A 12,664-nucleotide genomic window follows, 5' to 3' on the forward strand; every position below is an offset into this window, starting at 1 on the left:
TATCAGTATTCAGAAACCATTTTCTTTGCATTACTGAAATCACCTTTCGCTCTTTTATGTCATTTTAAACACAGTATCATTTACACTAATGTCCTTAAGTAAATTTCCTACTAAATTTAAACTTTTTTCCGTGACCTTTATGCAGACAGTCCTGATAGAAGGCAGTAATACAAAAGATGTATTTCATTTTAATCTTGCTAAAGAGCAAATGAACACGGCGCTATTAAGCAATTAGAGCTGATGTATTTATTAACCAAGTAATGCCTAGAGATGGGAGATGGCTTTTGGGGTGATGTGATAGTCATCGGTACAGTCTGGGCAAATTTTTTTTTAACAAAGACATAAAACAGCCAAGCATCCCTGACAAACCATTTTGTTTAATCTCTTTTCAAATGAAAAGCTCTTAAGCAGGCCACTTGTCTTAACTGCTTGAAACCATAAAAAGAGAGAATTGCCACCAATAAATTAGCATATTTTTTACTCCATCACCAAATGATGGTCAATGTGGCTTGGCACTGCTTTGGTGTTTGGGACTTCACCCTTAAGTGACCACTTTGGCCCTTATTTGACCCTCTGCCCTTTTTAGCTGGCCACTTGATAAGGTAACTTGAGGGTTCCCTCTCTTCACTGCCCCCTCCCCTTCACAATTGCAAGTAGCCCTAACCTATAAATCATTGAAAGGGCCCTATCAAGTGACAAATTAAGGTTCCCTCCTCCTAATTAATGGTCATCAATGTCTTTAATTATCTAATCCTATTGAGAGTAGTTAATAGTTAATCAGGCAGCCACTTCTTCAAGCAGGTCATCTCTGCATGCGTGCCAGAAGTTTCCCAAGTAGAGGTATCCTCTTCAAAAGCCACTTAGAGGCAAATGCATGAAGGAAGGCTTTTTTCCCCAAAGACATTCATTTGTAACTTTTCTCATTTTCCAGAGAATGCTGTTAATGCAACCAGGAGTTGTGAGGTATTAAGCCATTTTAACAACTGCCTTAGAGCAGTACATAACAAGCAGGAACTTTAATAGTACGCAACTGGTTTTAAAATACAAATGTTTTTACTGCTTTTAGAAGCACAAAGAAGCACACAATGTCATCAGGCAGCATAGGAAGATCGCAGTTAGTGGAGCTATAAATTAGAATATTTAGACTCCTTCCACTTTGAATCCTGACTAAGAATATATCTTTTCTGTGTGTGGTTCTAATTCGTAATGTAATTTGAAAGGGGGAAAGTGTGGAGGGGAACTAAGCAGGAGGCTCCGTAAAAGGAATGTAATTAGCCATGGGACAGAACTGCTGGGAACGGCTGCAGTGGAACTCTTGGAACAACCTGTTGCCCCAGACGTGTACATGACCCACTTGAGTAATTTCTCTCTTCATTGCTCAGCTGCAGCCCTTTTCAGATTTTGTTAGAGATCTCCTTTCTAGAAGTTAAACTGATGCAAACTGGTCCTTTTTGAACTCGTGAGATCCTGCCCACATTTCATTACTCCGAAAGTTTTCTTTATATTAGGAGAGTCAGACTGCAGTGAGGCTGAGTGGAGCAATGAAGTCCATTAGAAAATGGGAGCAAGAGAAAATTGAATTAAGAAGGGTTTTGAATACAGTCTTTTAAAACTGGGTTCTGCAGTTAGAATGTGATGAGTCAGCAGTCAGTTTTGTTCTGGTGGTAAAAGCATGAAGCAGCACAACAGTCTGCACTGCACGCACAAGTATGGTTTATATAAAGTACATCCAAGTTTATGACTCCTTTCATAGCTTAAATGCAAGTTTAAAATATATTTTAAGAACATAGTTTCTGGAAAGCAACTGCTTAGTTACATACCCAGTTTGGGTTATAACACTGACCTTTACTTCAGATACCTCTTTAAGAAGAAATTGCATAAGAAAAGTTTGAAATACACGACTTCTGACTAATAGCAAAAAATTTCCAACATGTTTTTGTCAGTAGAACTGTCTTATTTTACAGTTTATAATGAGGGCATGGATTTTCTCATGTCTGGATCACCAGTTTGGCCCTTATCGGTAACAAACTTCAAACCTCAGATCTGTTTTATTAGACTTCATTTCTGTGGGAGGGGCTCTACCTCATTATAGCCTGCAGGATCATTTAACTGTTTCCATCTTTTTTCTTGCATCTTCATCACAGTGAAATTGATTGAGGTGTATTGTAAAAGATGGGGATTTTTTCACCTTATGGATAGTTATGAGCATTTCCATTTTCAAATTATGAGGGAGACCTTTCCCAGGTGCACTTAAGTCCTTATGGTAAAAGGTGCAGCAGCTGAGCCAAGATTTCCCAAATCTTCATGTTAGTTAATAGCTATATATTAGTATATGCAATATTATCAGCAACCAATCTTATGTGCATACCTCTTTAAAGGACACAATTTTGAAGTTAGCCTGTCTAATCCTATTTCTTCCCACTTTGGAATCTTAATTAGAAGGAGATAAAAACCATCATTTGACTAAATTATTGTCTTGAATCTGTAGCAAAAGGTATAATCCGCAATTGGGCCAATTAGTGTACCCCATAGTTAGCTATGCTGAGGCAGGAAACTTGATTAGATCTGACACCAGCCTAGTTCCCACTGTTGTTTTGCCAGGTATGATGGTCAGACTTCAAAGGGCTTGAGGCATCAGCAGGGCAAGGTTTGGAGGCCAGCTTAGGTCCGGTCGTTAATCTCTCTGCTAAAACCACAGCAGCCCTCGCACAAAACAAGCTTACACGACACAATCATGCGGTATTAAAGTTTGGGTTGAGTCATGCCAATTTGCCTTTGATTTTCTGATGATTGACTAAAAGATGGCTACATGACTAGACACATACTGAAAGTTTACTGATTAGGTAAGTTCCCCAAATATTTGAAATATTTTTTGATTTCTCAGTTAAATGATATGACAACCCATTCATCTCGATGAAACTTTTCAGAATTGTTCCTGAAGTTCTTTTTGCTTCTTTTTGTTGCTCAGGGTGTGACTTTTAGCAACACTGGATAGGTTTTGTAGAAGCATTATTCTCACCATTTCATTTGCTAGAACTTTTTTCATTGTTATGCCAAAGCCTCCTGTATCAAAACCAAAGGAATCTGCCTCAGACATTCTATGAGTGAAAAAGCCAAAGGAAACATTCTTTGTCATTATTATTTAGATACAATCGCTCACAAAAAGGGAATTTCCTCTTAATTATTTTCCACCTAAACGCTGAGTTAAAGTGCTGTTCCACGGCTGTGATTACATAAGTGTTCCTTTCTTTTGCCTTCTGATTCGTTGAAATATTGCAGTAACAGTGACATGTTTCCATTCTGAGAAAAGCCTAAGGCTGCTTTAGTATTATTCCAAATGATTGAAATTGCCATCTTGCTGACTTTCCCTTGGGCAGCTTAAGGCCTGTTTACTTTTGTATTTGTTTCACATGTTCCCTCCGAGTTTGGCTGGCAGGACATCATTACCTGGTTTGACAAGACAGTTGGAGAAGATTCATATTTGATTAACTCCCTTTCTTACTGTCTGGTCAACATAAAGCTCCAGAATTTGGTGTTTAAAGTTCAAATTGTCCATAAATTCTGACAAATGGGTGCAAAAATAAACAGTTGTTTTGAAAAATTCCTGAGTTTTGCTTTACTGCTGAATTTTTCAATCTTCAGGCAGCAGTCAGTTGTTAATAGTGGAGAAAAACAAGCTTTTTCTTGTAAGCTGTGTATTGTTTGTCTAACAATTATTACAGCTGCTGTGAAACTTTCATTTTTATTCATTATGAAAAATTCACAAGAGCCACATGACAAAAATAATTAAGTTTCAAGAATGTAATGGGTGAGTTCAGAATATTCTTCTCAGGGGGATGTTTCCTAAGAGGAAAGGAAGAAAGTCAGCAGTAAAGGGCTCCTATGGCAGCCAGGCTGTAGTTTCTCAGTGGTAGGCAGATGCAACATGGCACTGTGGAGCACTCTGACGGCAGCGCATTTAGCCTAGAGTTAGTTGTCAGAGTAAAAGGATACGTCTATGGAAGGAAATCTCAGCACAGCAAACAGCAACAGAATCTTTGTATAATTAAAAATAATTGTATGATTCCAAAGGCACTGTAGTAACATTATCACTTCACCTATCGTTAGAAGCACTATAAGAAAATAAGTGAGCGAGATTTAGCTGTAACTCCAGATAGTTATGCACACATTGTATGTCCAGCGGAGGCATTTGGAAGAAGGCTTAAAACTCTTTCCCTTTAAGGTGGGAGATTTGGCAAGTAAAAATCAGGAAAGGTCTTATATGTATCTTCCATTTTTTATATGGCATCGACTACACTGTGAAAAAACTTCCTGTTAGAGAATTAGGAGCGCTGTTAGCCACTGCTTTACAGTCCTTGCCAAAGGAGATTGATAAGCCCAGGTCAGAATAGATATCTGCAGTGCTTCAGTGTGGTATTAGCATAGCCTGAGCTTGGTTCTGATTTTGTGATGCGCTGAAGAGCAAACTGCGCTGCCTGTAACATTCTGCAGTTATTCATTAAACACAACAAGGGCAAGTGTGGGCATATTGGTTTGGGATTATTAGTGAGCTGCTTGTCCTGGAGAAGCAAATCAGTCCTGTCACCAGTACATACAGGGTCAGCATATTTTTAATACACGCACACATCCCATACCAACAAGCAGAATTAAGTGTATGCTGTCATCCTAGTGACATCACTTTTTTAGGGACCTTCCAGGAAGATCTTACTTGAAGCAGCCTTTGTTAGTGGCTCTCCCTAATCCTGGTCATCTTTCACTGACTCCTACAAAGTTGTTTAATTTAAATTAATCAACTATTTTAGGCAATATTTTAATTAAAGGGATGTCATATGGCAAAGCATTTGTTTATTAGAAACTTAAGATGTTATGTAGCAGTTATATAGTCAGTAAAATATGGAAATTAATTCATGTTCACCAGAATAAAGTTCACACAATGTAACACTGAAGCTAATGTATACTACATGATGTATGCTGTGATATTGGGATCTCCATAAAAACAACTCTTTGTACCTTACAGTCACACACTGATGACATTATGAGACTTGACCTCATGTTAGGGCCTTGTATGCTTAGAGTGGTACCTGCCTGTACCAGGCTTGGGGCTGCCTAGCTGCCAGTACCTGTGGCATGGATGAAACCTTGAAGGTAATTCCTGGTTAAGAGCAAGGCCAAACTATTCTGAAGTGTTACAGAAAGTGAATTTCTTTAATTCTCTACATAATAAAACCCTTCAGGGCCTCTCATCACCGTATATTTGAGAACGTGGCTACCTCTGGGGATTACACAGAGAACTTCTCTTTTTCCTCAGCTTTCCTGGAACAGCATTGCCATCCCTTGCAAACCTCTAGTGGATGTTTCACTTCAGCTCAGAGACACACATTCAGGGAACTCTGCAAGTCAAACTAAGCTTCATAATAGAGAGGGGTAAAACATTTTAATAACATTCAAATTAAATTTACACTAGTCAGACCATTTTTGTGTTGTATTTTCCTGACCATTTTTCCCATGGTGTTAATGAAGACGTTACTTTAGGCTTGTTCAAACAAAAGTCAAAATATAGCAAATACAATACAATAGCATTTTCTTAAGCTAAAATTAGTAATACTCAAAGATCTAAAACTAATAGTACCTGAAATTACTTTCCCATGAAACTAATTCTCTCATAATTCCAAGCTCTATTCTACATTGTTTCATCTAGTAGCCAGTTCAGGTTCTCTTTACCTGGTATGGTGTACTTCACTGAATTGTTTTGTCAGATGCTGTCAAGCCAACCTACCATTGTTAAAGAAAATCAAACTAAATCATTTCGGCATGAGCCTTCCAGGAATAAGGCGCAGAATATGAAGGGTTTGATGAAATCAAGGATTTGATTTCAATATTGTAAAAGACTGCCTGTCAAAAATGTATTACATTCTTTCAAACAATTTTGAATAAATAAACGTGTTTAAAATTGTGACAGTACAATTTAGATAAAGTTTTGGGAGATTATTTTTGAAATATAATAACTTGAGGTAAAACACTACTAGGAGTGTTCCTACATAAAGAGAAGAAAATCTCTGAATTCTAATGGTATGTAGAACTGAAATCAATATGTTCTATACAATATATGGAAAACTCAGAACACTAATGGCTTGTGAATAATGTGAAGAAGTTCAGTTTGAAATCAACAGCTTTTTATTGTGTAATTCTAAATAACATAGATTTCCCTATAGGTTCTGAAGATGAATACAGGAAGGTACCATTAACTTTTAGGCTGCAGATGAAGATTTGTACTATCCTGATATTTATTTCATGAACTGTATTTGTTTTATGTGTTTTTTGACATTCTACAAGCGTAACATGAGGGTTTCATTCAATATTTCAGAACTTTGGCATTTAAATCATAATACATCTGCAGTTCCTTGCTAGTAGACTAAGCTCATATATGTTTGCATTTAAATAATTATGTTGTTTAGAAATATTTATTCCATAATTGTGTTGTCGCAGTGGAAGGAACATGCAACAAAGCCATTAATGCAATTAAAGGTCACTTGTACATATTGTAATGGACTGCTCATTCACAGTATCTGTGTTAAGGGTCAGCTTTGCAGCATGAAATGGATTGGCCTTGTTCAGTCTGTAAATAAACAGGTCAATTTATCTTGTATTTGCCAGACAACTGAAGTAGTTGACATATTCCCAGTTTCTTAGCACTAGAAGAAAGGTAGGCTGAAGAGGTGGTTTGTGTTGGTTGGCAAAGATCAAATAATCTTATTTACAAGTATTCTGTTTTAGCCCTGTGTACAGTGGAATAATGCAAAAATAGTAATGTGCAATTGCAATAGTACAAGAATAGTGGTAAATAGATAGCCAAAGGTAATCTAAAGGAAAAAACTCACCAACTCTGATGCCTTCAGTCCAGACGGAAAATGTTGAGGCTTGTCACCAGAACACCACAAAGGAGCAATCTCCAGAAAGTGATGCTACCTTACTGGTGGTCAGCCCTTAAATGGGATCTAGGAGAGGTGGAATCAAACTCCACCCCTTCCAGGAGTACAGCTGAATTACCTTCACCTGTGCTCCCACAGCTGACCCAACACTTGCCTCAAACGGTTAATCAGAGGTTCAGGCTGTGATCAACAGTTTCCCATACACAGTAAAATAGTGCTTCTTTAAGGTCTGTGGATATATTGGAAAGATACTGACCATGACTATTTAAAAAGCAAAAAGAGTTAAGCAGCACATAGTAGTTCTCAGCAGGAACTGAATTCTGCTTTCATTGTATGTTCTGTAAAATGCCACCAAATTAGAATAAAAATATGATGTTTCATAATTGCATGGTAGTCTCACTTTACAAACAATAATGGATTCAATCCTGATTGAATCCTACACAGTAAAATATATCTCTGGATTCTATGTGTATATTTAGAGGCAGGACAATAAAAAAGAAAGTCACATTTTCCCAGTCAAAGACCTATGTCATACCTGGACCTCACTGAAATGTATTGATGTGGGAGTCCAGAACCGTCACTTAAAAAATGGGAATAAGATTACTTCATGGATCTGCACCAAAAGAGCTGGGCAACTATTTGTGTTTTCTTCTTTCAGGACTGCTTGTTGTATTTTTCATTATATATCTTCCTAAACAGATAAGGGACTGAAAACTAGGAAACTGTAAGACAGCCTCATCTGAAACCTGGAAAGGGTTAAAACGTCATTTTGAGGGAAAACAGTGAAATGGACTAAAACATTTGCTGTGGCCAGTAACAAGCTTAATCAAACAAATTCGGAATGGTTTTAATTTCAAGTTTGAAAATTGTAGCTTAAGGGTTAGCATTTCCAGTCTTATGAGAAGCTTAGCCCTGATTCTCAGCATTACCTCCTTCAGAGTAAATGTTTGGATTTGTCTGGCATGGCCAAGTAACAGTTGAACAGCTAGACTTGAATTTTCTACCTAATTGAACTACAGATCTTTGGGCACATGAATTCTCTGCACAAGAGAACTACATTTCTGTTTGCACCTAAAAAGTGCTCGCTATTCTTAAAATAACCTAATTGACTTAGTATTTAAATTGTTAAGGTCTTCAGTAAGCCTTGCTAAGCATCTTTGCATTCACTTGTTCTGAAAAAGTCTTGTGCAGAAAAGCTTGAGATAGGCAGCTTGAGCGTGATAGCTGAATCTTGAGGGGCCTGCTACTAAGTTTCCATCAGATAACTGAAATATATGTGGGCCTTAATTACATATATATTTTTAAAATACACGTGATGTGCTTGAATAATAGCTGCATGATGCCTTGCCATTGGCTCAGAGCTGTGATTGCCCAACAGGCATAACCACAGCAGCTGCACTCCTGTGTTCTTAGTCAAGGCCTACAGTGTTCCAACAGACTATGATTTTTGGATGTGTATTCTTGCTTTTATTTGCAAGACAACAAACAATTAGATGAACAAGAGGAAAAACTAGCCAGGGTGCAGTAGCAGTCTGCACTCATGATCAAGCCAAGTAAGGCTTCCTCCTGAAACCAGCCACAGCCTGTACCTATCTTGACACAGTGTGGAAAGTATAAAATAAACACAGGTTTTTATCTTCATCTCGTTTATTAGGTGGTGTTTGTTATCTGTTGGTTGCATCTCTTCTCTAATTATTAGGTTTTTAGTAATGTGCTCCTATACCGATAATCACCACAGTCATAGACTCAGGTCTGCAGTCTGAAGATCCTCAGTTAACAACTTACACTTCTTAACCAGTACTTCTCACCTCTGGGTATAAGACTTGATAATTCTGTGTGAATTGCAGGTTTCCCGTGCTGCCTCAAATGCCCTTTCAAAAACCTTTTGCTACCAGAGAGTAATGAGAGGAGCTATGTGAGTTATGGCTGCTGTAATACAAGGAAGAATGGTTCTGCTTCCAGGATGAGTGTTATTAAGAGACATGAACGAGTAATGTGTAATTCTTGCTACTGTTTAAAATAAGGGATTAATAAGAAGATGTAATGTTTGTGTTTAGATCTGATCCTCAACAGTGCCATAGCCATGGGCTGTTTGTGTTCAGTCTACATCATCCAGACTAAAAATAGCCTTCCTGTCACCTTATTGGCAGAGGTTTAGCTACTCCTTTAATTCTCTTTAAAAATGGATAGAGAGAAAGACAGCATAAATATTGAATATGTGCAGATATACCAGTAAGTAAGTGGCAGGAGATTCCTGATGCTTTGAACGGCTCCACACAGAATTATATTCCTAAAAGACTTAGTGTTTTCAGCATAATAAAAATATTGTAAAAATACTTCCTATCTTGAAAAATCAAACCAGCTATTCTTGTTTCAAGTTTCATCTAATATATCGTTCTGTATGGCTGTATGATAAACACATTATTCCTTGAACAGGAATTAGGAGTAAAGCTGCCAGGAAGGGGTTTTGTTGTCAGAGTTGTTCCCGCCTCATGTTTTGTAAGAGATTTCATGGTCCCATTGTAAAGAGTGGATGATTTAAAACGTGTTCCCAAGATAAACTTTCCCATTGTCATTAATGAGGATGGATAATACTGAGTGACAAGTGCATTAGGAATGACACAGAAAGAGCTGTTAGATTTGTCAGAGCATATCACTTCAGGCAATGAAACTTGAGGACATTCTCTTTTAGCAATTTTTTGCTGTTTATTAAAGAGCCAAGACTTGTGATTGCTCACACAAGTGGATTTTACTGTTTTGCCCATTAAATATTTAGATACCTTTGTAAAGGTAGAGGTGATAAACATTAGCATTGTACTCTGCTGCGAGGAGTTCTGGAGTGTACTTTGCTTAGAAACAATTCAACGACACATGTGTACCTTTTGTCTTCAAAATGCTTATTTGGTGAATGATTTTTTGATTTGCAATACTTTTACTGAAGGGATTATTTAACATTACGTAATAAGACTGCTCTAAAATATCACAGGGCAGCTTCTGGGATGGAGCTTTAAAATTAGGACACTACGCAAGTAATTTACATTGACTTAAAAAAAAAAAAAATGTATTTCTCCATAGAGAAAGACGTTTTAAATATTTATCTCTGAATAATTAATAATGCATGACTTTTTCTGGTGTTTAAAATCTTTCCAAACTACAACATGCCTATCAATTTCCATTTTGAACATGCAATTGGTCACTTTTTCGCCTTGATTCATCTTGCCTGGCTGCCAACCAAATTTTGCCTCTGTATACCTTCTTGACACTAATAATGACTGAGTTTCTGTTCGTTTGCGTGCAAGATTTCCCAAGCGGCAGTTTGGGGCTGGGATAAACTATCTATCATGATTGCGTACAACTAATCTGCCTCAACCAAACCACCCAATGATTGAAATTACATTTGACAATTCACCTCTCCTTGGCGTGCCTGAGGTGAACATAGCTACAGACCATCCCCGGAAGGGCATAGCAGCTCTTCCATATGTTGGGGAGGATCCTTTTATTTGTGTCAAGAGACTTTTAGCAGAGCATGTATAGGCAGAGAGATTTTTTTTCCCTTCGACTTCCTTGTTTTCAATTACATAGCTGCTGCTTTCTCCTAACCAAAACACTTCATTTTTGTGAAACGTTTTCTGGTTTTTAATTCATTACAACTGTTAAACTCCTTCACTAGGCTTAACTGATGCAATATTGAATGTATAGGAGATTAAAAATTCAAGAGGTATTTAAAGCGTCATGTTTTGTTTGTTTGAACATAACGCTATTAATAGACCACACGCTAGTCAAATATCAAACAAGATGCCTCTTTCTGTGCTGACCTTTACCAAAGCTTACACCTGCTTGGAGCATTTTGTTAATACAGAAATTAAGAAGGAATGACAAAGGAAAATCTGCTCTGCCACATAATAAACCTTTTAATTATTTTTCAGTTTACAGATTTATTCATATTGTGTATACTTACCGGTTTGAATAGCTGTCTCCGTGAATATGGTCAGACAAAACAGACCTTTTATTTCTGGCTACAATTACTCAAATTGTCTTCAGAGTAAGAAAGCTTTCTGATTTTTTTTATAGTGGTTGTCCTTATACGAAAAGCTTGCTTTTATAGTGATCATCTAAGTAATAGTGCATGTCATCAGCAATACTGCCTTTCATTGATAGTGTTTATGATTTGTTTAATCAGTTCTAATTACTTCATTTAAATACAAAGTTTCTGAATAGTTAGTATAATAAAATTTCCTTTAGGAGGGGGGAATTATCTCTTTGTAGTTTTCTGTTACAGCTCCAGTGTATTGAGTTAAAAGATGCACTGTTTTGATAATCCAAATGGAAAATACTGAAGAATTGCATTCTGGAACATATATCAGTTTCCCACTGCTTTCTGTAACAGCATGTTTTGCCGTATTTGTGTCTTTCAACAGAAGCATAAAGATCTGCGGTCAAATTGTCCTTTTAAATAAGCACAGTCCATTGCTGCTGCTGAAAAGGGGAATATCATTGGTTTTCTCATAAAGGCGTGACTATCTGCCTGATTCTGACACATCAAGTCATGCTCCTCTCCTTTCTTAAAACTGAAATGCATTTTTTCTAGTGCTTTCATTCAGCTGATTAGGTTCAAGCTGCATCAGTAATCTTTTTCAAATACTTGGCAGCTGAATATAGTATTTGCATTGATCTTAGCTGGAAGGAGGAAGCTAAGTAATGTCGGTCTCATGCATTCTGTACTATTTACAGACTACATGTCCAGAAGAATCAGGACCTTGTTGCATACATAAATCATTATTCTTACTAACCAGCTGACCTGAAAGTAAGGAAGAATAGCTTAGCCACACAGCCACATTCACCTGACTTGTTACAGTGGCAGTGCACTAAATATATCCATAATTTTTGTCCTACCATCAATGTTCATTATAATTGATTTTGTTCTCAGTCTTCTTTCTTTGTGTGTGTGTGTGTGTGTGTGTGTGTCTCTGTGTGTGTGAGAGAGAGAGAGAGAGAGAGAGAGAGAAAGAGACCAACACTGCGCCCTGTGTGGATGGAGCTATCTCTAAACAAGTGTTCATGCATGCAAGAAACAGTATTGCCAATTATTGGGCTGGTATCCCAAGCAGAACGCCAAAACATAACCACAGCTGTTTGCATCATATTGTCTCAGTATGCTCATGTTCTTTGCAGTAGCTATTCTGTTTCTACATGATTCCAGAACTCTTTTTTTTCCCTTTGGGTAGTAACTATGAATTCTTAAAAATCACTTATTCAGTCCTTACTCTGGATTTGAGATTTTCTTGGGTATTCTTTCCTATGCCCTAAGAGCATTACACTATTACTTGCCATAATTACCTGTCTCCTATATGACCATAAATGATAGTTCTTATCCACATCAGAAGAAATAGTTACAATTAAAAAAAATAATAATAAAAAAATAAAATAAAAAAAAGCCAACAGATTGCTCAAATGAAGCATCACTATGTTAAATACATGATAACTTACCTATCTGTACTTTCAGGACTTAGTTTGTAGACCATATTCCCTAACAGTTAGTCTTAACACAAAGATTTTTTTATAAACCTCTGTACTGAAGTGATCAAAATACTTTCTAACTGTTACCTGCACCAGTTTTGTTAGCAAATAGGTCATATGGTCCTGATACATGCTGGTAAAAGCCTCTTGTATTTATCTTAGATCTGAGTTTTGAAATGACTGAATATTGATTAATTTGGTTGCATTTTAAGCATGAT

At 37.0% G+C, this 12,664-nt stretch overlaps 1 protein-coding gene across 1 annotated transcript in view; it reads left to right on the top strand.

Moving 5' to 3' along the window:
* Positions 1 to 12,664, top strand: part of ELP4 (elongator acetyltransferase complex subunit 4) — a 118,896-nt gene that overhangs the window by 55,158 nt on the left and 51,074 nt on the right. The window lies entirely within an intron of this gene.

This window comes from Excalfactoria chinensis, chromosome 5, assembly GCF_039878825.1.
Source record: "Excalfactoria chinensis isolate bCotChi1 chromosome 5, bCotChi1.hap2, whole genome shotgun sequence".
Taxonomy (NCBI): Eukaryota; Metazoa; Chordata; class Aves; order Galliformes; family Phasianidae; genus Excalfactoria; species Excalfactoria chinensis.